The sequence below is a fragment of the Catharus ustulatus genome, chromosome 6 (genome assembly GCF_009819885.2).
Source record: "Catharus ustulatus isolate bCatUst1 chromosome 6, bCatUst1.pri.v2, whole genome shotgun sequence".
NCBI lineage: Eukaryota > Metazoa > Chordata > Aves > Passeriformes > Turdidae > Catharus > Catharus ustulatus.
In genome coordinates this window covers 14,238,465-14,263,551 of record NC_046226.1, presented here as the reverse complement: position 1 = coordinate 14,263,551, position 25,087 = coordinate 14,238,465, and the positions used below count along the sequence as shown (strand labels likewise).

General features: G+C 38.4%; 1 long non-coding RNA gene across 2 annotated transcripts in view; it reads left to right on the top strand.

Moving 5' to 3' along the window:
• Positions 1–418: 418 nt before the first annotated feature.
• The window catches only part of LOC116998390, a 100,563-nt gene continuing 75,894 nt past the window's right edge, over positions 419–25,087 (top strand). Inside the window, exons 1-2 of one of the 2 annotated variants that reach the window (XR_004418374.2) lie at positions 23,645–23,716; positions 24,314–24,436. This is a non-coding gene — a long non-coding RNA (uncharacterized LOC116998390). Of the gene's footprint in view, positions 533–23,644; positions 23,717–24,313; positions 24,437–25,087 lie in introns of those variants that run through there. The other variant, XR_004418373.2, reaches the window with a different exon arrangement.

Sequence of the window (25,087 nt, the reverse complement as noted above, 5' to 3'; positions counted from 1 at the left end):
AAGGAATGGGAAACAAAATAACAATTCCTCCTTGGCATGCTGGACAATGCTTGACATGACTGGTGATTGTCCTGAGAAACATATTTGGGAACAGCACCCTTTTTTCAAAGGAAAGCTTTGGATCCTGCTTATTTGTGGTGGGTGGGAAGGATATAGAAACATGATAGCGCAGCTATTTTAATGTAATTTTCATGAAATGAAAATAATGTCACTTCTGCCCAGCAAAAAGAGTACAAGCAAACAAAGATAGAGACACTAAGATACTGGGAAGGTGAGAAGTATTAGTTTTCTATACACCATAGCCTGGCACTATGTATGCTATGTGACTTCACAGTGTCCATGTGTGCTGAAGTTTTGTTGAGCATGTTACAGGCAAGAGACAAACTTTACACATTGGCAATGTGGCCGTGACTGAATTCAACAAAATCATTGCCAGTAACCTGGGAAACCGAAAATACAGTGCTGCTGGTGGCTGTCAGGATGATGATGGCTCTGATTTTGGCAAAGCTGATGTGGGCTCCAGATTGCTGAGGTATTTGTACAAATATTTAGTTAATTGGCTCTTAAATTCTGATATTTAATGATCTAAGTATTATTAAAGACTTTAGCTTTCTTTTGTCTTTGCTGTGGTGCAAATCCTTGCAATGATATAAAAAAAATATTAACACTGATTTCACTGTTTTAGGTATGATTTCAATATGATAACTTCATTTAGCCTTACTGTAAAAATGATTATGTATATAGCATATCATAACTCAAAATGGTCTTCTGGTTTGGGTCACAGTGATATAGAGGATAGTAATATATAGCCTTTGTTAAATAAGAATGAGATGAAAATTTATAACAGTCCATAAGTATCATAATGAATACAATAAAGTCTGCTTTTAGCTGTTGATTTTTATTATTGTAGGATCACCTGTATCACAGGAGCATTCCTGACATTTGCCAGAGTTAGAAAGATTTATCCTTGGGCTAAAAGGAAATGCCACAGGCAGAAAGTGTGATAAATTGTTAGAGTTTTTCACAGTAGATTATTTAGAATTAATACTAAAAGAAAGGCAACAGAACAGAACCACTACAGCCTCCAACAAATCAGTTCTAGAACCAAAACATCATGACTACTTACCTAACTACTTTTATTTTAGTTTGGAGGAGCTGTGAGTGAAAAAGAAGAGCTTGTTAATGAAATCTCAAAAAAAAAAAAAAAAAAAAAAAAGGCAGAACTGCAGGTAATTAAATTATCTCCTTTGGGATACTATAATATCACAAGAGATGTGTTAATCTTTGAAGAAAAGGAAGCTTGAGAATTATCCAGAAAGAAGTAATAAAACTCAAAGCAAAAGCTGGTGCAAACATTCTGATGCAGCTGAAGGAAAACAGACAATTTCACAAAAATTGTTCTGTCTATAAACTTAAATTTTTTGAATGCCATTCAGCAATTTAGCATGGGGAGGTATCTAGAAACCAAAACTGATCAAAAACTGAGTTTTGTTCTCACAAAACATATATAAGCATAACAAAGCATAAAAGCATTGGGGAAATAAAACTTTCAGAAATGTTGTCTTTGCATAAGGTAAAGTGTTTGATTTTTATATTTTCAATTATTTCATCATTAAACTGCATCTGCTAAGAGTTTTGCTAGAATTCCAGTTTGGATGTGAGACAGTTCAGTCAGCTCTACCTATTGGATTCACAGCTGAGTTTCGGTTTCTGTAACGCAATTGCTGGGGGCTGTGTATACTTGCTGTTGGGTTTTTGTGGAAGGATGGAAAAAAGGTGTTTCTAGCCCCATTTCAGCTTCTTGCCTAAATCAGAATTGGTGCATGGATTGACTACAAAGGCACGAAGGCAAAGCAACCCAACAAAATGTAACCAAGGTAGGGAGTTAAATCTTACTTTTCTGTTTCTGCAATGGAAAAATACCTATTCATTTGTGAAAAAAACTGAATAATTTTCAAAGAACATTTTGGGTATTCAAAAATTGCAGACCACGTGTGGGTAATGTCAGAAAACAAAAGCTGCAGTCAGAATTCTGCTATTCTTAGCCACGGTCAGGTATAAAGTGTGTGTCTTCTCCACTGCTCTTTTTGAGGTTGTTCTGGTTGTGTATAGAAGCAGTCAGGACCTTAGGGAGGTTGTTCTTTTCATGCAGACAGAACAGGTTTGGGCTGCATTCCTAGGGCAGCTGTATTTTATACAGTGGAGTAGGCAATTTCTTGCTGAGTTGAACCACACATATGTTACTTGCTATTGTCCATGAATAACTTTGGGAAAGATGTCACAAGTCTATCCACTTCCTAATTCTTCCTTCTTTCGTTCTTTTAGCACTGAGACTGTTTAGTACTATTATATATAGAATTCTCTTTGTGTAGGTTTACATAACATATCTATTACTGGAATTTCATAGTGTTTAGACAAATATATATTTGGGCAAATATTAAAATAATTTACAGTCTGAAATTTGGGATTTTGAATTATTAATAAATAAACTGAGAAGCTGTTGAGCATCTGCGAAATGGGAAGCAATTTTCTGGGACATGAGAGAATTATATCAGAGAAAGGCTGTGGGCTAAGCCCCAAAACTCTCTACATAAAAAAGTCTGGTTAAACACCTTGCAAATATGTTCTTGGATTTTGGCTTTCTATTGTCTCTCAAAGCCTTTTGTCAAATAGGTACATTTCTTAGATTAAATGATTTGTCCAGAGCTGTCCCATTTCATCTGAGACTCAAGCTGAGTTATTTTCTGGCCCTTGTCAGGTCTAGAAGTTTGCAGGCTTTAGTTACCTCTGTGCAAATCCTCTGCTACCAGAATTCAATGGAGAAGACACTGGATTTTTACATCTGTGGAGCAGAAAAGCCAATAGCTACATGCAGTGAGTAGTGTGCACTTACTGGCTTTTCTGAGTAGAACCATGTCTGAAACACCCCAAGAGGCCACAGTTACGTGGAAGAGAAGCACCTCTCTCTTTCCAGCCCCAGTCAAGCAAGGTGTGCATGCCAAGAGTATAATATTTTGCTGCTTTTAATATTTTACTCGTTATGTTGTGAGACACTGTCAAGTCAATCTAATATCAAACCAGAGGTTTTGTAAATCAATGATGTATAAAGCCTGGCAGCAATAGAAAAGAATCCATGACATTAAAAAAGTCTGGAGGAATCTTAATTTTAAAGAAACAGCATAGCTGTGTGTTGTTTGTTACTCGGACATCACTGTATACTCATGTGTAAAAAAAAGGCAGGGAACCTGATTAGAAGGAGGCACAATCAATAAAAGTGAGATTGATCTGCCCTTCCTTAATCTTTGAGTAATGTACAAAAATTAAATAGAATAGGGAGATGTGACTTTGTTTTGATAATTCTATGCCTTTTGAATAAAACTGAGATATTTCTTTCTTTCTTTAGATGTAAATGAGATTACTAGTCTTTTTGTTGTCATCACTTTTCTTGCAAATATTTTCTACTGCTAGTGCATTTGCCAAATCCAAAACAATTTTTGGCCTCCAAATCTTTATAGTATTGAAGGCACTATTTGGAAAGGGAGGGAACTGATTAGAACTTCTATCTGGGGCTGATCAAGAAGGTTTGGAGGTCTTCCAGATGTGTTTGCTGTTTGGTCTTCATAATGTTGCTGTTAAATTAATCCTGAAACAACTTGCAAGTCAAAGCAGTAGCATCCAATAGATCCAGGTATGTAATGCTGGGGCCAAAATTCATGACTACACAGGATAAAGACCTAGTTAAAGTAACAACTCTGTTAAGTATTCACACTTGATTCTAGTGAGAACCTTAATGTACTTTAAAAGTGCTTGAAAGAAATTGGAGTTCAGCTCTCACATGGATAGAGTAAATTGCACCCTTAATTTAAAAAACAAAGACTTTTATGAACCCTTTCCCCTGGCAGCTTCCTTCTAGTTATCAAGCCCTTCCATTCTACTTTTACCATCTCTTTCCTTCCATACCATTTTCCCAATCAAGTCGTGTTTCTTTTCTTTCTTCTTACCCACTTCTTCTCTGATCTCTTGAAGCTGCTCACTCTGCCTCATTTAGAGAGGCCCAGGAAGAAGTTGGTTTTTTGTCTACTTTTAATACCTTTGGGTGTATTAATATAGTTGAAAATACAAAGTGGAGGGGTGGCCAGCCAGAAAAGCTTCCAATTAATCAAAGCATATAGAGAAACTTACTTGGTTAAATGCAATGGTGACTAAATCTACTAGATGTTAAAATACTTCTAATAATTTTGCTTCTCAATATACTGCTTCCAAAGAGATGTACAAAGATATCTGCAGTTTTATTGAATCTCACAAGTCAATTATTTTGATCACACACAGTAAATTATCTGCATTTACCAAATGTTGGGAGAGTTTACAGAGAGAGCAGTAGTGATTTATGCTGTTCTCCCTGTACCTGTCTCTATAAAGTGCCTCAGTGTTTATCCAGAAAATGCAGACCTCTGGACAGTTCTTTGTTTGGAATTTTAACACTCTTAAATAAACTCTTCCTATTAGTAGATCCCAGTGACATCAGACTGCTGTACCATGTTTAATTGAAAGTGGCAAGCAAACACTGTACAACTGCTTCTAAAATGCCTGGGAGCTATTTGAAAGCTTTAGCATGTTAGAGGGAGAGATGGCCTGGTTCTATCTCCTTCTTGAGGGAGGGAAGTAGGTGTTGAGAGGGAGAGAAAATTAACCTTCCTGTGCTCCAGAACTGCTTTGTCTATGTGTCCTTAGCCTTTGGTAAGCTACTAATTTTGGAGTGATTGAATTTCTGTGGATACCCCTTCTGTAATGTGATTATGAAAACAACCAACTAATTGCTAACTGACAGTGGGTTTGGTCAGGTTCTATTCATATTTAATTGGTTTTAAGAGGGTTTGGGTGTGCTAGTGCACTTGTTTGTGCTATAAAATTATGTACTATGTGTGAGAGAGACCTAGAGACGAAGGTAATAGTCTTAAACACTTAAACAAATTTAGGAAAGGGCATTCCTATTCTCCGTTCTGAGAACTAAATGGCAGCCTGGTGCCAGCAGTAAGGAGTGACATTTATAGCATCTAACAGATAGAAAACCTTCAGATAAGCAACCCTTGCATTTCCTGGTAGGAGTCCTTCTGGCAAGGAAGATCACCTTTAGTAGGTTAAGAAACTATTTTTTTCAGTCTTTAATATAAAGGAAGCATGGATTTTGTCACTTTTGAATACTTAAAAATTATATTTAAATTATTTATTTAGAATATTGCTGGGGGATGCAGGTAATAAATCAGTGCTTTTTTTCACCAACAAAAAAGCCTGGTGACTATAATCATAGCCTACACAAATTCATTGATCTCTTTTTACACCATATTCTCAGGGTTTACCCTACAGTTGATTAAATCTATTAGAGAGCTGCTTTTGCTTAGCTGCCTAAATATTGTGGTTTTTGAATTTTGTGATGCATCTGTAATTAATCCTGTAGTGGAGCTTTGGAAATTTTCCATGTATTATTCCACATGGCAAAAGGTAGCAAGGTTACTGTGTGGGACCTTGGCTATTTAAGCACTTCTTAGCATCTTGATACTGCAGGACTTGTAACGTCATTTCATGCAGAAATGATGGAGCTAAATATTTCTTCAGCCTTACTGATAGCAAATTAAATAGCTTTTTTTTTCTGGGAGGCAATTAGTTGATACCCCCAGTGAAGTTCTAATTTATTTTGCAAGAGAAGCCTATAATTGGACATTGTTCCCACCCAATATTGAGCACAAGTGGGTTTTTTTGTTCCAGCAGTACACACCTCTTCTCAATGTAACATTTTTCATATTGAAGAGCAGCCTTTAATTTCTATTTAAAATGTGGTTTTCAGTGGCCTGTGTGTGCAAAGCACTGCTCCCCAGTCCAGAGGTGAAACCACCACTACTACACCACAAACCATTCTGGGACTGCAGTGTATGACCTCAGAGGTCAGTATGTGGAGAATAAATGAGATGGAAAAGGGAAAATGGAGAGAATTACTTAAAAGAAAAAAGAGTAAAATAAATTTCTAGAAGGTTCTGGAGGCTGTAGGCAATGAGACAACAGAATAACTGTCTGGCATATTCCAAAGGGAGTGTATTGGGTGTGTGTGGCCAGCTTCTGGAAGGGGGTGGGCTACAGGGCTGGCTTCTGTGGGAAGCTGAGCTGCTTCCCCCAGGTCCGGGGAAGCCAATGCCAGCTGGACCCACCACTGGCTGAACCCATCTGTTGATGTTGGTTGTGCCTTTCAGATAACTTATTTAAGAAGAGGAAGAAGTTTCTGAACCTCTGCAACTTCAGCTGTAGAGAGGAGTGAGAATGTGTGAGAGGAGCAGCTTTGCAGACCCCCAGGTCAGTGCAGAAGGAGAGGCAAGAGGTGCTGCACACGAGGTGAGGACCATGGTGAGGCAGCTTTGCCCCTGCAGCCCCTGGAGCACCACAGGGGAGCAGAGATCCATCAGCAGCCCTTGGAAGAGCCCACACTGGAGCAGGAGGGTGCCCAAAGGAGGTTGTGACCCTGTAGGAAGCCTGTGCTGGATCAGGGTCCCTGTCCTAATCTTGGTTAAGGAAATCTCTGTCCAGCTGAGGAGGGCAGTGACAGACCAGCTTTTGTGGGCACCTGGCATCCAGCCAGGGTCAACCCACCACAGAGGGATTATCAGGAATGATTGCAGTCTAGCAAAGCTCTATTTACTGCAAACCATTTTCTGTTGTTGAACTATATTGTGCTTATAGCTCTTTATTCAGGTGAACTATCCCACTGGCAACAGATGGACTACTTCTTTGAAAAGATCTCTGCATAGTTTTCTATGTAGGCCTCTTAGACTGCAAAATTCTCTGTCAAGAAAAGAAAATGAGGTCCCAATAGGGAAAATATTTAGTAATGGTTTGGATGAAGCCCGTGTTAACTGACTCTGGAGGATGGTCTTTCTGTGCTGGTCTCAACCAGCAGATCTGAGGTTAGGACTAAACTGAAGGAGTTGAAATTGTCCTAACACTGTAAAATCTCAGCCATGTTCTGACTCAGTATTATGGCAAGAAATAATTGTACCTTTTCTCCCCCCTGCATTGTGACTTCAATTGCCAAGGAAATGTGAGCCACAGGGGAAAAGCTCCAGCCAAGGTCTGGATCTGGATGCTATGGGCAGCAAGGGCCTGGCATGGGGCACAGTTCACATAGCCCATAACAGAGTCAAGAAGGAATAGAAGTAGAGACATGCCTGATTCTCCTAATTAAATTACCATGTGTTAGATATTTATATTTCAATGAATGGTTTACTGACAGTGCAGTATTCTGAACTTGTGAAATAAGGAGTGACAATTCTTAACAATAAAAATCTTTTGAAGACTTAAAGGCTGCATTCACTGAGGTTATTTTTTTTCCTTTTTTCCTCCCTCTTTTTCCATCCTGACCCCACACACCCCCTTAGTGGGCAAGAATCAAAACTTTTACTTTTTCCAGATTCACTTTGGAATAAATTCTTTAAAAAGGTGAATTTTGTGAAAAGTAAAGTACAAAGAATACCCAGGTAACTGAGTTTGGTTTACTTTGGGTTTTTATAGATCAAATTTGAATGGGACACATGGTGTGTCTCATTCTGATTCTCTCAGTCATCTTGTCCACAACATTAAACTGTCCAAAGATTTGCTTTTATGTGCTATTGAAAAGCCATGAGCTTAAATATAGTTGCAGTTTTGTTTTGGGACTGGAAAGCATTACTAGAGCTATAGTCAGAAACCTCTCTCTCTCTCCCTCTGTCTTCCTTTAGCCAGTACAATCATTCTCTCGGAGACCTGTGTCTGGGATTAATACTTTATGCATGAAATGTTTTGTGTACAGTAGTGACATAATAAGAAGAGGCATTGTATTAGTTTGTGCATGAAGAAGAATTGATTACAGAAACAGGAAGTGTGTAAGGACTTGCCTTAAGATGCCATTTTTATTAACACCTAAGTTTATTGTTTTAAAGTGCACATGGTTTATGCTTTTTAGTTTTTTATTTTAAATTTGCCAGGCCCTGTCTAAAGAGGTATCACCCCATTTATTTGTGTTCTTCATGCATATCTTGCACAGAAAATAGCCCATGTGGAAAGACAGCAAACAGATAGCTGCAGCTGTTGCCACTTATGCTCCACAGCACAATTTTAGAAATTAATGGTTTCTAATCCCAAAAATAATATAGATACAAAATGGTGTTACATTCCAAACTGCCAGGATGAAGTCCCTTGCTCTTATTTCATAAATATGTTTATAAGAGTCTGGATTAATCTCTCAGCTGCAAGAAAATCTTTAGAAATCAGCTGGGTTTTAAAGCTAAAGTTATTGACCTTTGGCAAATCATTGGTAGCCAGGGAAATACGCTGAGGTATCTCTTTGTTGAAATATTCAAGACAATTGTAAGGCATCAGAGCTATTGTTAGATAGAGCTCCTTCTGGTCTTGCCATCTACTTCACTGGCTGAAGATAAATGCAAATGCTTTTGGCACTTTTGGGCTATTGTTAAAGTGCAGGAATAAAACATGCTTGTCTGACAATTGCAGGTTATTAAAGACTATTATATTGGTAATCCCTAGGAAATAGAGGTAAATCTCTCTTCAGTAGCAGCAACAGAACAACTTTTGTCTAAGATTTTGATTATTATTATTACTTTGTGGTTTAGTAAAACAATCTGGAAATTGTTCCTGACCTCAGATTTTCAAAAATCATGAGTCAAATCTCTTTACTCCCAAGACATGAAGCAAAATATTGTCCTACCTGTTTCCATAGGTTGTATTTTCAAAATCTTTTTTCCAACTGGAGGGTTTGTGCTTTCTGTAAAATAATATCAACCTTATTAGCATGAGCTGTACTATAAGGAAAGTACCTAATAATATCTATATAATGGTAGAATCATAAGAATAGGATATTTACTACATAAATATTTTATTTTAATAGCTTCTAAAATTAATCTCAAATGGATGAATTTATTGACAACAAATATATATGTTGCAGGAGAAAAAATACAATAAATGACAACTTTTTTTTCAGCACTTCTGATCTCCCTCACTTCCAGATGAAAATGAAGAGACATGCTGGTGCATGGTGTCTCTGAAAATCAGACTGCTGTTCATATCTTATTACCAAAGCAGGGTGACAGTGACGATGTATTGACAAATAAGATGCCTTCTATTCCATCCTTCTCTTCATGCTACATTAGTTTTACTCTCATCAGTAAATGTGTTATTAAAATAAGTGATATCCAAGACGACAGAGAAAGAGCTACTGTAGGGGGCTTGATGATGCCAGGGTCATACCAGTCCACTTGTTGTTGAAGATATATATCCATCTTCCCAGTTTTACCTCTTTAGAGTCTTTTGTTGTTGTTGTTGTTAACCTTTAAAAGCAGATGGGTTACCTATTCTATGTGCAGAAAGTTTGGCTAAGCTTTTATAACCTCAGCTGTCTTTTCTCTCTCATTACAGCTGCTGGCCATTGGCAGTGTAAGTACTCTGTAGCCCTTTTCCCCCTCCAACCCCTTAGTTCTCAACAATACCCAACATCTTGCTCTGTACCATCCTGGGAACTGGAAAATAGAGAGTAAAGATGTGTGAGAAATCATCCTGGAGCTAGAGCCATGGCACTGCAGTAAAAGGGATATTGCCCTGCAGGCAACAAAGCACACAGAAGTTCTCTTGTTCATTTAATATAGGACTTGGAAAAGACTTGGACTTCTGCTTCCTTCTAGTTCTCCTTGGATCACATGAGAGTCACATGGAGCAGTCAGAGCAATGGGGCTTCAAACTTGCTTGGATTTTCAGACAAAAGACAAAAAATTAATAGGAACATGAGGGAACCATTTCACACTCCATTCAGTTTGAATCCTGACATGATTATTCAGTTTTTTTGTGGAAAGTTAAGGGATTGCTGTCTCCCAACTCAGGCTATGCAACACATGGAGTTTAAATATGTCCCATTAATCTGGACATAGCATGGAGGGCTGAGTGGACTAATGCAAACTGTCTTGAGGTCTGTCAGTGTGCTCCTGCAATCTGTGATGCATTTCAAAATTGGGAAATGCTTAAAGTCCATGGATATTTTTTTAGTTTTAGGATGTTTTTAATAAAGCACTTTGTGACCAAGAGAAGAAGCAAATGGTAAGTATTTGTGAAGAAGATAGACTTCCAAAAAAAATTTTCAATCTCAACACATTGAAGGGTCTCAAGCATTATGCTATCCATCAAAACAGATGTGAGAGTAAGTTTAAAAAAATAATCAGATTCATAGGCTGTAATGAAATTAATTATGTAGGCTCTTACATGCAGGTGAACCATGAACTCATGTAACACAAGGAGTAAAGTCAGGTTTTTGTTCTGACTGGCTAGGAAAAATTTACTATAATCTGAAGAAGCTTGGCCAGTTTGCCAGGGAAAATACAAGGCTGCAAAATATAAGATTTTTGAACACACCAAACTGGAAAAGTAAAAAAAAGTGTGGCAAACATCATAATGGTCCTAAGAAAAGGCAATGAAAGTGAAACCAGTTGTATTTACAATACAGAGCTGGAGTGCAAGAAGGAAAACCAGAAAGCTGGGAAGTGTAGTAATGAGATGGGGAGTGTGTGAAACAGCAGAAGAATGGAGAACTGAATTGCAGAGTACAAAAAAACCCAATCCATGACTACAGTGAAGTTCCTGGAAAAGAAATAATAGATTAGTATCAGGTTAAGATCAGATGAAGAGATGTAAATGGTGGGTGCTCAGGAGAGCAGGAAGTTACAACATAACACAGAATTTGCCTCAGAGAAGGGTGGAGAAAAGCCCAAACACTGGCTGGAATGCAGGCATGAAATGGTCCCACTGCATTCACTTTACATAGTGACAGAAGGTTTTTACAGATCGTCATCTTGTCTCTCACTTACTGTAGCTCTAGTGTTCAGCTCTGGGAGTGACTTGGGAAATTTGTCCTAGTGATGCTCTTGTCAGTGTTGCCTCCCCCTTGCAGAGCTTCTCTTTGCCTGGTATTTATTTGTTCATCTTTCAGTGTGATGAAAATGAGTTGCATGAAGATGTGACTCATCAAAGCTAATGCAGGTTCTTAGGAAGCACATCTCAACATATCATCAGAATGGGGTTCAGCACCGACCCCTGCTGTCCTTGGCTTTGTCCACCATGTGTTTTCCAGTTTGGATTGTTTTATGAGCAAGACAATTGCTTTCCAACTTAATATCATGGATGTACCTTGACAGGGAGCTGTCAGGGCTTTTTAAGTGTTATTAAATCCTCACCTGAAGGAATATTTTAAATCATATCATGTTATAATCCGCATGCACCTTGTGTTTGTGCACTAACTTGTACTCTTGCATTAGTTAATCTGAAAATAGTTTTTTTAATTCGTTCTTCACTCTGGAGGTCACTTTATCTGCCCAGATTTTGCCTTACCTCATGCCTTTTCACAGATTTTTGGGTCTGGGCAATAGCTTTTGATAACTCTCAGAAATGTGTTATGTCATTGTCCCACAGAATAATGATCAGGTGAAGAGAGGACGATGGTTGTTAAGATAATTCCAAATTCTTAAGTCTAGGAGGGACTGTTGTGGCAACTTAGTCTAGCATCCTACTAGTCATACATAGCGTGAGTTGCAGAGCTTTATTGGATGATTCCTGAGTCAAAGAATCTCCTTCAGCAAAACTGTCTGGTTAAACCTGTTTTGAGGATTATTGTGATGAGATCTTGTCATGAAGCAGGATGCTTCAATATTCAATTGCTTTCAAAATTTGTGTCTTATTTGTCTTTTGCATTTATCAGTGTAGATACATATTCTGTCAGCATCTGATACCATTTTTTGTCTTCTGATTTTGGCTACTTCTACAATCAGAATTATTTTTCCTTTAGGCATACCTGTAATTTGACTGCAGCCCTCTATTATCTTTCTCCTTGCTAAGCTCAGTGCTAATATCTTTCAACTCTGGAAGTAACACAGGATTCTATTTTCCGGCTTTTAAAATTACTAACGTTTTACATTCAGACATGTCACCTCCAAGACGTGTCATCAGAACTATCTCTTGTATATTCTATGTAAGTATTTTGTTAATTTAAATTATGCTTTCTATTGGGGTGAGTAGCTCTAAAAATTTTACTAGCAAGGTTTTTTGTTTCTTTGTTTGTGGGTTTTTTTGGTTTTGTTTTGATATAGTGTTGGTTTTTTTTCCCCAACTTTGAGGAACTGGTCAAGGAAAAAAATCTAAGTAGTTCTAGAGAATTGTTTTTCTTTTTGGAAAAGGAAAACCAGGCCTGTGGATAATATATAATCAGCTATAGTAAGTTGTATGCATTCTGCATGTGGAAAGAGCATTTCATTTTTTGCAGAGAAAGAAAATACAATTAGAGAGTACTTAAACAACATCAATTTTTACCTCAGAGACCAGTGCTCTTCAAAGTTGTAAAATAATGCTGTTCCAGTGTAAGGTTTTGTACCTTTTCCTAGCATCTAGGAGCCTCTGTCAGATGAACTGAAACTGATTTGGGAAGAAAACCTTTATTTTATTTGAGGGAGTAAATGTTTCAGTGACTGCAGGAGCTGTTGATGACAACAGTACCCAGAAGAGCTCTCAGGCCTGGACTGAAGCATACAGATCAATAAAACACAGATTATGTTGTAATGACATAGAGAGCATTTATTATTTCTTCTACAAAATCCTTTCGGAAGCAAAGCAATGAACCTTTTATTGAAGGAGGAACCACTGATGCTGTCTATGGTGTTGATTTTGCCTATACAGTGTTTTGAAGAAGAAACTTTCCCATATCTTGGTGAGAGTGTTGCTGAAATATGTTAATTGTGTTGTGATAAAATCAACTATTTTGGCAATGAAGGCACGGGTGTAGTCTTTTTTATCTTCCTAATTGCTAGAAGGAAGGGAGGTGAGGGAGTGTATGGAACCCCTGGATTGAAGTCCAAGTTGCTTCCCAGTCATCAGAGATGCAGAAGATATTTTTTCTGCTTTTGCAGAGTAAGTTATCTACTGCAGTTTTAAATTTTCCTTTTCCATGTTGCTGTTGATGTCTTTAAATGAAAACTTCCATCTGCCTTAGACCCATATACTTCACTTTCTCTAGTGGCATTAGTATTTTGTAAGAAACTGTACAGTCCCACTGAATTATAACTGCCAGATACAGAACTCCAGTCCTACTGTTATCTTCCTACTAGACATATTACAGCATGTGGAGAGGTCTTAAACCTAGAGGGATTGTTAATTTTTCTGCAACAACCTTTTAATTCCCAGAATTATATCCTGTGACTGTGATGCTAAATAATGGCATAAGGAATTTGAGCAGGGAAACCTACTCTCAATTAAATTGGAAGGAGGCACGTCACATGAAAGAAGAGGAAGAAGAGGCCCTTGAAGTATGTCACTGAGTTCCTTATAGTTGATCTGAGAGAGTTGGAGTCTGTCGATCTAAAACTCACCTTTTTCCATACTGTGGAGGATGACAGATGTTCAGAGGGACCTAACATGATTAACTTTTTTACTCTGGGAGGCAGAAGATGTTATGATTTACTTATATTGTTGATTCAGTGTGCTTTGTTCAGAAGTTTGTAGCAAATGCTGCAGCTGCTTTTCTGAACTAATGCCTGAATTTTATGTGCCTTTCCCCCACATCTCTCCCCACAGTAGCAGTGGTTTATTTTGGCTGAGTCTGAAGGTTTCATACCCCTGCTCCAAGGCTATGCCTCCAGATCATATTGCTGCCATTGGGATTGCTTTTTTCACTGTCATTCATCTGTACTTCAGACAGTCATCTAGGACTGGCCTTGTACTTAAAAAAGCTCTGAGTTCTTGTTATTTTCTATAATGATGCACAAGGCAGAGAACTTTATGGGGGCAGTAGAAATATAAATATCTTACCAATACAGGGCAGTTAGGTCTTTTGGTTCCATCGTAATTGTCTGAGGAGCAACTTGAATTTCAAGTAGGTTTTGTATTTCATTGTGAATATTTCACATTCTTCTAAGAGACAGCCAGAATCCATAAAGGTCATGTACTGTTGCTGATTCTGTGTCATTTGTCACAAAACAGCCAGCTGCTAAGATCCCCCTATGACCAACATTACCTGGCAGCTCAGATAGTTTTGGGAGAGCCATGTAAAACGCAAAGGAAGATCAAGACAGGGATGACACTGATGCTGGCAGAGTGTCAAAAGGCCTGTTCAGAGACATTGCCCTTGTCTCTGTTCTCCACAGCACCAGTCTGCAGCTCAGATAGAAGTTACCATTGCATGAGAGGAAAACTCTTGTGCCACAGGTATGCAGACTGGATACCTCCACTCCATCAACTTTCCTACTCCAACAACTCCAACCATCTGTTAAGCTAAAACCTCTACTTTCCTTTGTTGGCTGTGTAAATGTATTTTTTTCCTCTGCTGGAAATGTTTTTGAGTCTGAAGAAGTAAAAAGAAAAAATTATCATCCTACTGAACAACTTACAAACAAATGAAAACACTCAAGAAATGATGGAAAAATAAAAATAAATTGAAACAAATCCTGTAAGCTCTGCTTAAGGTAGAATATACTGCCAAAGATGCTCTCGACACTGTAATTCCTGTATATGTTACAATAAGAAGATGCTCTTTACCTTGGAGGCAACATAAATTCAATGTGTTAATACACAGGCTGCCAAGGCTAACGCTGCTTTTATTTAAATATTGTCCTGAACAAAACATACAGCCACAGTACGTTAACGGCATGTAAATCATTGCTGTGCCATAGCTGCCTCAACCTATTTCTTACATTTCTTTTCTAACATTGTCAAACTTCTGTTTCATTTCTCCTCTTCTCTTGAATAAATGCTGTTTCCAGTGCACAGCTCCAAGCTACCTATTTATTGCCAGTTCCAGACCTATGGTACCTGGAGTTAATCACCCTTCAGCTACATATTGTTAACTGTGATGTGCCTGCTACCTATAAAGGAAACTTTTTTATACTAGAAAATAAGATATATTCTACTGAATTGCTGGGGTGGGGGGAAGCCTTTGTTGAAAGAATGGGACTACAGCTATTTTTATTAGTATTATAAAGAAATCCGTGCTCCATTGAGAACACATGCTGCAATGTTAAATTGCGGGGAATGTAACATTTCCTGTGCTATCAAGACATTATTTGCAGCTTGTTTAATGAACTCAATTTCATTTTTATCTCTACTTTGTATTTAGATAAAGAAACAAATAAAGGAACAAAAATAGGAGATTTCTCTGGCAACATTTTTGGAAAGGGAAAAAACGATATAGCAGTCTCGACCACAGATATCTTGGTCACATTGTCAGGATGGACTGCACAGTCTGTCATTCATTGCCCATGGCGGTGAATTGGGACACGAGCTGTTGATATGACACTAAACAGAGAATTACATTTTTCTACACTGTATGGAAAACATAGATGTATTCTTGTTCTCTGTGCCTCTGAACAGGAGAACAATGCTGATAGGAGCCCACCACTTTACATCGTTGTTGGCTATTCAAAGCATTGACAATAGAAGGCAGTTGTGAACTGGCAAAAAAAAAGAAAAAAAATCCTACTGGAAATGACAGGAAACCATTTGGCATGCGGTGAACAGAAAGCAGGCTGGTTTTATTCAAAAGATGGCTGAATTCCTAAGGAGCTGTCAAGTTTGCTTTGGGGCTTGGAGTGTTTGCGGGGTGTCCTATTCTCTTTCTCCCAGTTTGATTTCAGTTCCTCGGATACCAGAGAAATAAACTGAAAACTCTGAGTTATATTTAGAAAAACAATAACTTCTTAGTTTTATCCTTCAAAGAGAAAGGAACTCCTAACAAAAGTCCTACCTCTGCACTGGGAATGGACATCTAGAGTTGTGTATGGAGAGGGAGAGGTGGTTTGGTTTTTATTTCTTTCTTTCAAGTAAACTCTATAAAAGAGCTAACACCTGAGATTCTTCCTATAAGGGTATGTAACCTCCAGGCATGGAAAGAGGTTCAGAAAATCAGTGAAGGTTTTTGTGTATTCAGTGGTTAAAATGAGCTTTCAGAGTACTGTTATACCAATTTAGAAATAATCATCTGGAAACCTTAAAACCCTGGTGTATTTAGCTTCCACTCTCTGTCTTTGGACAACATAGGAGGATGCACTACCTCTTTATTTAAACCTCAGGTTCTTCAATCTGCATTTATTTATTTATCTGTTTATGCTTCCATTAACCTTTTGGCTATTTTCCCTCTCACCACCAGTTGTCCACTGGAGAAACCTTGTGGGGAGCTCAGGCATATTGGAGCAAGCATTGATTAATGTGGTTGCTGGCTGCAGTGAGGCTCAGCATGACCAAGTGTTTATCCGTGTTTTTGTTGCTGTAATTCCACAAGTCCTGTAATATTCCATGACTTTTGGAGACGAGCAAGAAAACTGAAAAAACTACAGCAAGGAAAAAATCCCCTTCTGGTTTTAGAGATGGGGAAAGAACCAGATCTGGTGACCCTTTGGCTACAGTTCTCTAGAGACGTGCCTTAGGCAATGTGGAACATTCCATTTGGCATTCAGTAGACTGGAGTTGTTGGAAGGAGCTTCCAGTCTGATATCCAGGACTGCGAGTAGATAACCACAAAGTGGCCACCTTCCATGGAGATTTACCACAGTCAGAGAAATGCAGTTTGACATGCTGTAAGTGGCCACCTCTCCCTCCACACTTAGTAATTTTTGTGTTGCACATAGATTTAACTCAAAAACATAGCCACTGTTTCAAAATTAGGGTGAAAAATATCAGGGACTTAATTTTGTTATTGGACTTGGGAATCCTGAGACAGAGCCCACGGTCTCACGAGGGCCATGTGTGGTGAGGGTTCCCTCCCTCAGAGACAGTGAGTTTTTATCCCTCACCTGAATTCTTGAGACAGTGCCTGGTGATTTTATCACCCTGCCCTTGTGCAACCACACTTGCTCAAACCTAGGAGCTCAGTTTGAGTCTAGATTCTTTGGTCCCGTGGCAACAGAGGAACTGCTTTGCTGACTTTTGTGGAGTAGAAAACTTGTGGAGGAGGCTGAGATGGGTGGCTGGGGATGCATTTTCTTGGAGACACAGAGGCGAAGCAAGTATTTGTTAGTGTCATGAAGTGTGCCAAGTTACCCTATGCTTTTGGGATATGGGCGAGATCTGTGTGTTGTTCTGCCTGCACAGACAGTGCATGTCTTCCCAGCAGTGATTTATTGAAAATTGGGGGACACAGGTTTCAGGAAAAGGGATTATCCTACAATTGCTAAAAATCTGGCAAAAGAAAGAGGAACCTCTAGTGATATCTCTGTATAAGCATGTAATGTGACCTTAAACAAAGTAAAGCTACTACCTATTAAACATATCTTGTGAAGTCTGCCCTCGCAATAGAGCTGTGCTGCTCAGCTTGTGGTCTGTATCATCTGGAAAACTCCCAGAAAACATTGTGTCATCAGAGAATGAAATGTGTACATTTTCATTTCCTGTACTTCAAACAAGAAATGGACTTTTTGGTCTTTGAGGGTGCAGGACTTCTACTGTTCATTTGCAAGGGAGAGGCAGAGCTCACTATCACATTTTTATCCATCCTTTTCTGGGTCACTGCTGGGTACCAAAGCTGACCATGATGTGTTCAGTCTGTTGCATCTGTACTCCTGATGGCATTGAGAAGCTTTCAGGTGTCCATACGTTGTATTTTCATCCCAAGGATTAAACAAATTGCGAGATTTGGAATTGGGGAAGAGGGTCCTTTTTGAGGATGAGATTGGCAGACCTGTTGCACATTTCTTTTTCTTACTGTGACATGATCCTTCATGTATCAATCCTCTAAAAACTGCGGTGAAATCAGTTAAGTAGGGATTTCTCTGGGATGGACCAGTGAGATTAATATTTTCACTGTTCATTAGTATTGTCACAGTCATGATGCAACTTCAGACAATTTTTGTATTTCTGCAGCTGCAGTGGGAATACTTTGGAAAACTTGAAAGTTGTTGCAAGACATGGAAGCTCTTTACTGTGCTGCTGTTTCCCTGTATGGAGGTTCTCATGACAGTGCTAGGAGCAGAAGGAACAAGCTAGAGAGAATATGCCTGTTGTTCCATATACACAGGTGGAAGAAGTGTTTTAAATACTTTGAGTGTGAGTATACTTTCAGTCCTGGGCAAATGCTGAAAAAAGTTTTAATACAGAAATACAGATTATTTTCCTTGATTGGGCAAAATCCAAATTCTGAACAGTATTCCAAATATTTATTTGAGCAAAATGGAAACTTTGGAAAAGGATTCTAAGAAACCTCTTCCAGAAATTCTAGATATCAGTCTATCCCTCATTGTCTGGGTAATATGGGATTTGAGAAACTTAGAGTAGTTCTACAACTCCTTGTAAGTGGTATACATGTTGAATGACTGGAGGTGATATCCTCCCTCAAGTTTGAATCAAGTCCAAATACTCCCCTGCTAATGGGAGCAGCAGTTGGACAGGCAAATTAGGAAGTCACAGCATCTGAATTTAGGAAGATTAATTTATTGCTTCTCTTTTTATAAGAGTAAAGCAGACATGGACAGAAATGACAAAAATTATTTTGTAAAGGAAGATATTAAAAGATATGTTTCTGATCCTCTGGGGGAAAGGGAAGGAAATAAAATAATATTTTTGGTGGAATTCTTTTCCAGACCAGACTGTTTATTAAAAATATTTCACGTTCAATAGGTTTGTGAATACTCCTGCAAACATAATTGCAGCTGGTTGTGTCCATTTGTTATTTAACTTGTGGGGAGAAAAGGAGTGTGGGAGTAAAGTAAACACCTTGAAGATTAAATAGTATCTTCTATTCAAAGATATTTGAAATGGGGACACTGGTCACAATGGAAACAATGCCATATTCAATTACTAGTTTCATAAATTTGGGAATAATCCAAATTGGTTAGAAATTTTGACTGCTTCCTTGACTTCTTCACAACTGCATTATTGACATTAAGTAGAATTTACCAGTTCTTGTCAGTCCTTGGAACAGCTCCTCTAATAAAAGGGATATAGCTGGAGATAACAGTGAAAAGTTATAATACTTTGAAGTCTGTTCCGCAGAGCTTTGTTCTTTTCTTTGGTGGTGACTGGAGGAAGCAAGTGCGTGTTTGGGCTTTTTATTTTTTTTAATGCAGTCTAATTGTGCCATGGTATTAAGAGAGTATATCTTTAAATTTTCATATGAAAGTATAAGCTTTGGTATGACAGAATATCAAAGTGAAAATTAATGTCCGCCACTTGTATATTGCCTAGACGTTACTTTAGAGAGAAAACAACAGGAGCGAGACGAAGCCATACATATGTTAAATTCACATCAGTAATAAAGATTAAGTAGAAGTTAATAGCATCCCAGTCATGCTTGTGGAGGTAATCTCCTTTCTGAAAATTCAAAATTAGATTTGGAGGATCGAAGCAAACAGGGGGTGAGACTTTGGCGTAATATTTTAATCAAATTGTCATGAATGAGTGGATACAATTAAGAATTCTGTCAGTCACAGTGCTGAGCCCCTTTTGTTAGTCAGCTGTTGTGAGGGATGCAGTAGGGCATCGTGGGTAGAGATTAAACTTGACCTTTCCCAGGATCTTCACTTTTGACCCTCTGGCTAGGCTTTGCTTGTCAGATGGCTATTTTTTTCACTATTTATTTAATTATTTATTTTAAAGAGATGGCAGTAAGAGTCGGGGGCACACAAAGATGGTCCCTCTTTTTCGGTTGGGTTTTTTTCCCCCCTTTTGCTAAATGCAGCAGACAAGGCTCAATAACAGCTCCCCGTCAGCTGCAAAGTGCCCATCTAAGCCTCTTTCCTTCATTACTCCTCTGATGTGTACTGCATGTCATTCCTTGGACAAATTTGCAGCTGAAGAGTTTCTGCCAAAGGCAATACAACTTAACGTGCAGAGAAATGTTTTCTATTCAATAAGATGTGCTCTAACATTGCTCCAGCAGGGTTGCTTGGCTTTTCAAGTCCTTTAGATAACTTGGGCTTCTCTCTAGAAATTTTAACTATATTTCTCAGGGGGATTTCTAGGAGTGCTTTTGGACAATCTTCTGTTACCAAGGAATTTTGTTCTGTGCACGGTCCTCTTGCGATTAAGACAGATTTAACTCTGAGATTAAAAATAAAATACTTTTTCTTTTCAGGTTAAATCAAATAATACATATTTTAATTGCTGTTTATGTAAAAGTATTCTGAAGTAAAGAACTTTATGCACTGATTGAAAATGGAAATATATTTTATTGGGAGCGTTTCTGTGAATTCATATTCTCTAGGACCAGACTAATAGGTGTTTGTCTAGTGGCTTATTGCAACAATTTGTTTTGTGGAATGCTTCGTGGCCCCAACTGAGACCGGACTGCTGCATTAGCCATTTTAAGCATACCATTGGAGACAGCTTCTTTTCCCTGCTTTGGGATCTGTGCAACTGTAAACTTTTAGCTGTGGAGCCACCAACCCCAAAACTTGCCTGAGAAGAGATTGTTTCAAATAAGCAAGCAAGCAAGCAAACAAATAAAAACCCAAAAATCAATAAAAGTGTATATTCTGAATTTAGTCTCATTAGCCCTCTTGTTGCTGAAAACCTCTATCACAATGCGACTTGAAAAAGATAAAATGAGTGATTGAAAAGTCTCATTTAATGTCTCTTCCCAGTGGCTTTAACAGTGTTCAAACATTGAAATAGTCTCTATGTGCTGTTGGAAAAAACTGGGAAAAGAAAATAAAAATTGTGTTATTTCAACACCATGAATGGCTCCCCAAGGCATTAAAGTACATAAACACAACTACAAGAAATGCAAATATTAGAACCAGGGCTCACCACTCATTTATAAATGAAGATAAATCAGTTGTATGCAATAAACTGAGATTAACTTGATGCCTGAAGCGTGTTCTCTATTAGAGGTTTCCACATGCTCACACATAGGTGGGTTGTCATTTTTTCTTTTATTTTCTTCTTTTTCTGTTAAATAAAAAAAGAATTTATTATTTTAAGCTGATCCTAGATGATCCTTTTATTTTCTATCTTCTTTTTTCTTTTCCTTCCCTGAATTTTTATACAGAGTGTTTAGTAAATAGTGAAGTGCTTTCGACATTGGGTGACAGTATGTAATCTACATTCCCTCTGTTTGTTTTACCTTTTGTTGCAGAAAGAATAAAGTCTGGGCAACTTGTGCTAGTACATCAGTTTCTTTGCACTCCTCTGTACTGTAAGACCTAATTATATTTTAACACTGCATTTACTCTATTTACTTGGAGAATTATTTCAAATAAACTGACAGACCTATTGTGTTGCGACATCATAGCAACTATTTTTTGTTGTTGTTTCGGGTCTTTCTTTGTCTCTTTGTTGTTGGGTCTTTTTGAGGGTTGTTTAAAAAAAAATAACCAAACAACCAAAACCACAGAAAACAAGCCCTTCTGTGAATTCAGCAATAGCACGAGAAATTGCATTAACAACATTTAAGCAAAGTGTTGAAAACACACCGAAATAAACGCTAGAGCACTTCAGGGGTTGATAGGAATATGCATCAAAATGCTTGGCATTTAATTTTTTTTTTCTTTCTTCGGGAATTTAGCCAGTGAAATATAGCTGCCAGTGTCTCAGGCCTGCGTGTGTTCTTCTGCAATATGCTCTCGATCAATCAGATTTGCATAACTAAACTGTCGGCAAGCCCGCTCGGCTGCCCAGGTGCAGGGCCATTTGCATATAGAACAGTGAGGAGGTCCCAAGAGTCACTTCAGACTCCAGTGACTGCTGAGCCCGCAGTCCACACCGCACTGGAAATGAAATTGGAATGACAAAAAAATGGTTGTGCTAGTCTGCAAGGGTGAAATATGCACTTGTGTTTCAAAGGTTATGTAGAGATCACAAGACAGCATTCAGGCACGAGAATATGCACGAGCCTTCAGGAAAGTAAATGCTGTTGTATGTGTTTTGTTTCCCTTCCCCCAGCCACAATGTTATATACTTATTTATTTATATATATATGTGTGTGTGAGTAGATATATATGTATACACAAAACTGTTTATTTTTTCCTTTAAAGTTGTGTACCACATTTCACACATTCTGCAGTGCTTAGGTATGAAGAAGGCAAAGAGTACGGGTGTGTTTTAACTGTATAGTTCATTCCCATTAAATCTCCTGGGGGACAAAATATACGTGAGATACCTTTCCCTTGAGTTTATCTCTCTCTGGAATGTGCATCCACTTTTTCAACATGTTTGCCCTGGAGTCTATCTCCTGCTTCCTGGACTATTTATTACTCAATTAGAAGGGCTAAATGGTGAATAATTACCATAGTATCGATACAACTGGAAATAGAATAAGAAAAAAAATTGATTACAATACCGATTACTGAAAGCTCTTTATCTGAGACTTGCCATAGGTACAGTTATCCCCATTTTGCATGCAGGAAACAGAAATGCAGAATGCTGAAGTGATTTTCCTCTAGGAAGACAGCGATCTGTCTGGCACTCTGAAAGGAACGGATTTAGTGGCACTGTGAGAGATCTGGTATGAGATTCTCTGTTCTAGCCATTAAGAAAGGTGGCCTCCTCTTCCCCTTATCACATCTCAGTAAGCATTGAAAGCAAAGAATACTCTTAGATGTAGTGTCAGAGGCAGTTTTTGGGGTGCAGTGGCCATGTGAGGCTGGAGCCAACTGCATTGACTCCTCACTGAGAACACATCCCAGCCCTGCCAAGGAAGAAACACTGCAGATTTGGCCCCTGCTGTACACAGTGTTTTGGTGGGGGAGGGCAGGAGACAAGGTGTCCCTCCTGGTTTGAATGTCAGTTGTTGTCAAGTTGGCATCCTGAGCTGTTTCTATGACAACAGCTTTTTGTGCTGGGGGACGAGGTCATGCACCTGTGATCTCGATGAAAAGGACAACGAGAGAATGTACATTATTTAAAGCTTTTATCTTCCAGTACGTGTTTGAGTACAACCTTGAAATTGCGTGACTAAAGGGCAAAGTATATTTCTATGCATAGGAGTGAGGCAAATTAAATTGGTTAGAAAGAGGTGTGAGGAAGATTGGGGGCATTTTGTACCATGGACACTTCTCTAACTTTTCATGGATGGGTCCAGCTGCCTTAACAACTTCCCATCCTGTATATCAGCAAAAGTTTCCCTGGAGTAAAAGGAGTCCATAATTCTTCTGAGATGGAAAAGAAGGGTAGCAATAGGCTTTCACTTGGCATTTTCCTAAAAGAGGCTTGAATTTAGTTAGCCATTCTGATTCTGCTTTGGTTGCCCTCCACAGCTCCTGTTGTGTAAAGCTTTGGTTGAACACTGAATGAAAAAAATTGTTGACCCGATGAGCTTCCAGTCAGAGTGGCTATGTGTCACTCTGCACCTTCATTTATTAAGAATGTCTATATAGTTCCAAAGTTTCATTTAAGGCTTCAGTTAGATGAGACCTGCTGGAAATAAATATAAACTGTATTTTGCAAAAGCAAGATGGTTACTCCTTACATTTTCCAAAATGAAAAGGAAATTTTGCAAGACAAAATTAACACCAACCACAGGTAGTCAGCTTTTTTTGGTTAGAGATTCTTATTCTGTCACTATTCTTGGTGTTGTCAACTTAGTACTATTAAAATGAGTTTGGTTAATTGCAATTTTCTTCCTTTCAGAAATCCTGGAAAACACTGTTGAAGTATTTTCTCTCATGAGGAAAGAAATGTATGGATGGCTCATTGTGAATGAAAAAGAAACCAGAAAGACGATTCTGTAAGAGAATGCTTACATAATAACATTAAATTAACTAACCCAAAATGAGGAAAAAATGAAAACCTCAGCTAACTCAAATGGAAACACAAATTATATTATTACCAGTCATAAAATATGTTTGTATTTTTATATCTGTGTATATTCTATATAGGTAAATCAACATGATGACATTTTTACTTCAAATACTTGCATTTTTTGTCTGTGAGAGTCATCTCCTGCAAACATATTGAAAGAAAACCCATAGACCATCCCAAAAAGAGCAGGTGGTGCAATGAGAACAATTGAACAAATTTTTCTTTGGCTATTAAATCATAAACTTCAGAGATGATTTGGATTAGAATTTTCACAGCTCATATACATCAAGCATTTCTTTAAAATCAAAGCATTCAGGGTGGCTTTCAAATTTTGCTGTTATGGAGATGAAACAGACTGCACCAAGGGAGTAGAAATAAAACATCACAGAATGAGAAGAATCATTAGGACAGTAGATAGTCTGAGGAATGGTTACAATTGTTAGAAAAGGCCATTAAGGTTAGATGGTGGAAGCAGGGATGACTGCAGCCCAGATCTATCTATCCTTCCTTTGTGCTCTTGCAGGGCAAGTGATCCATTCACTGCTATCCCAATTGATGACAGAGATTTCCTGCCACTACTTCCTCTTGTACTGAGTGCCTTTTGCCCAATATGGAACTGCTGGAATCCATGGGATGTCAGGAACAGGTTTGTGAGGCTGACATGAGAAATGTATGCATGTGGATGCACGGAGCATCACAAGATCCCCAGAGCTATGAGGTGTGTCCTAGAGGACAAACTGACCTCCACCAGGCTAAAAAAAGGACAAGCCAAAGTAGTGGTGTCCCAGTGCTTGTCCCAGCACAGAAATGGCTGCAGGCTGTGGTAGTTACACATTTAAACTCTCCTGTCCCTCTTGATATGTGAGAGGAGACTCACATATGTGGCTCCCTCCCTCCCTGCCTCCCACCTCGGTGTAGGTCAGCTGCTGTGCTTTGTGCCATTGTGCTTGGGGATAGCTGAGCAGGGGAAACCATGCACAATCACTGTTACTGGTGATGTATGAGGGAGAGAGAGATCACTGTCACAGTATATCTGCTATTTTCAATTTAATTAGTAGTCAGAACTTCATTTGTCAACTTAATCATTGCAGGCAGACACTGCAGAGGTGGAAAGTAGGGGGGAAAAATCAAGAAAACAAACAAAAGAAGGCCCATTTGTGGCTCTTCGCATATTTTATTTGTTTCTTAGCTCAGTTTATTTAAATATTTCATACATGCCAAAGCTTAGATTAAAAAAAATGACAAATGTGTGTAGCATTGTCATTAAGCATTGGTTGCAGAGGAACTGGTTTTGTCA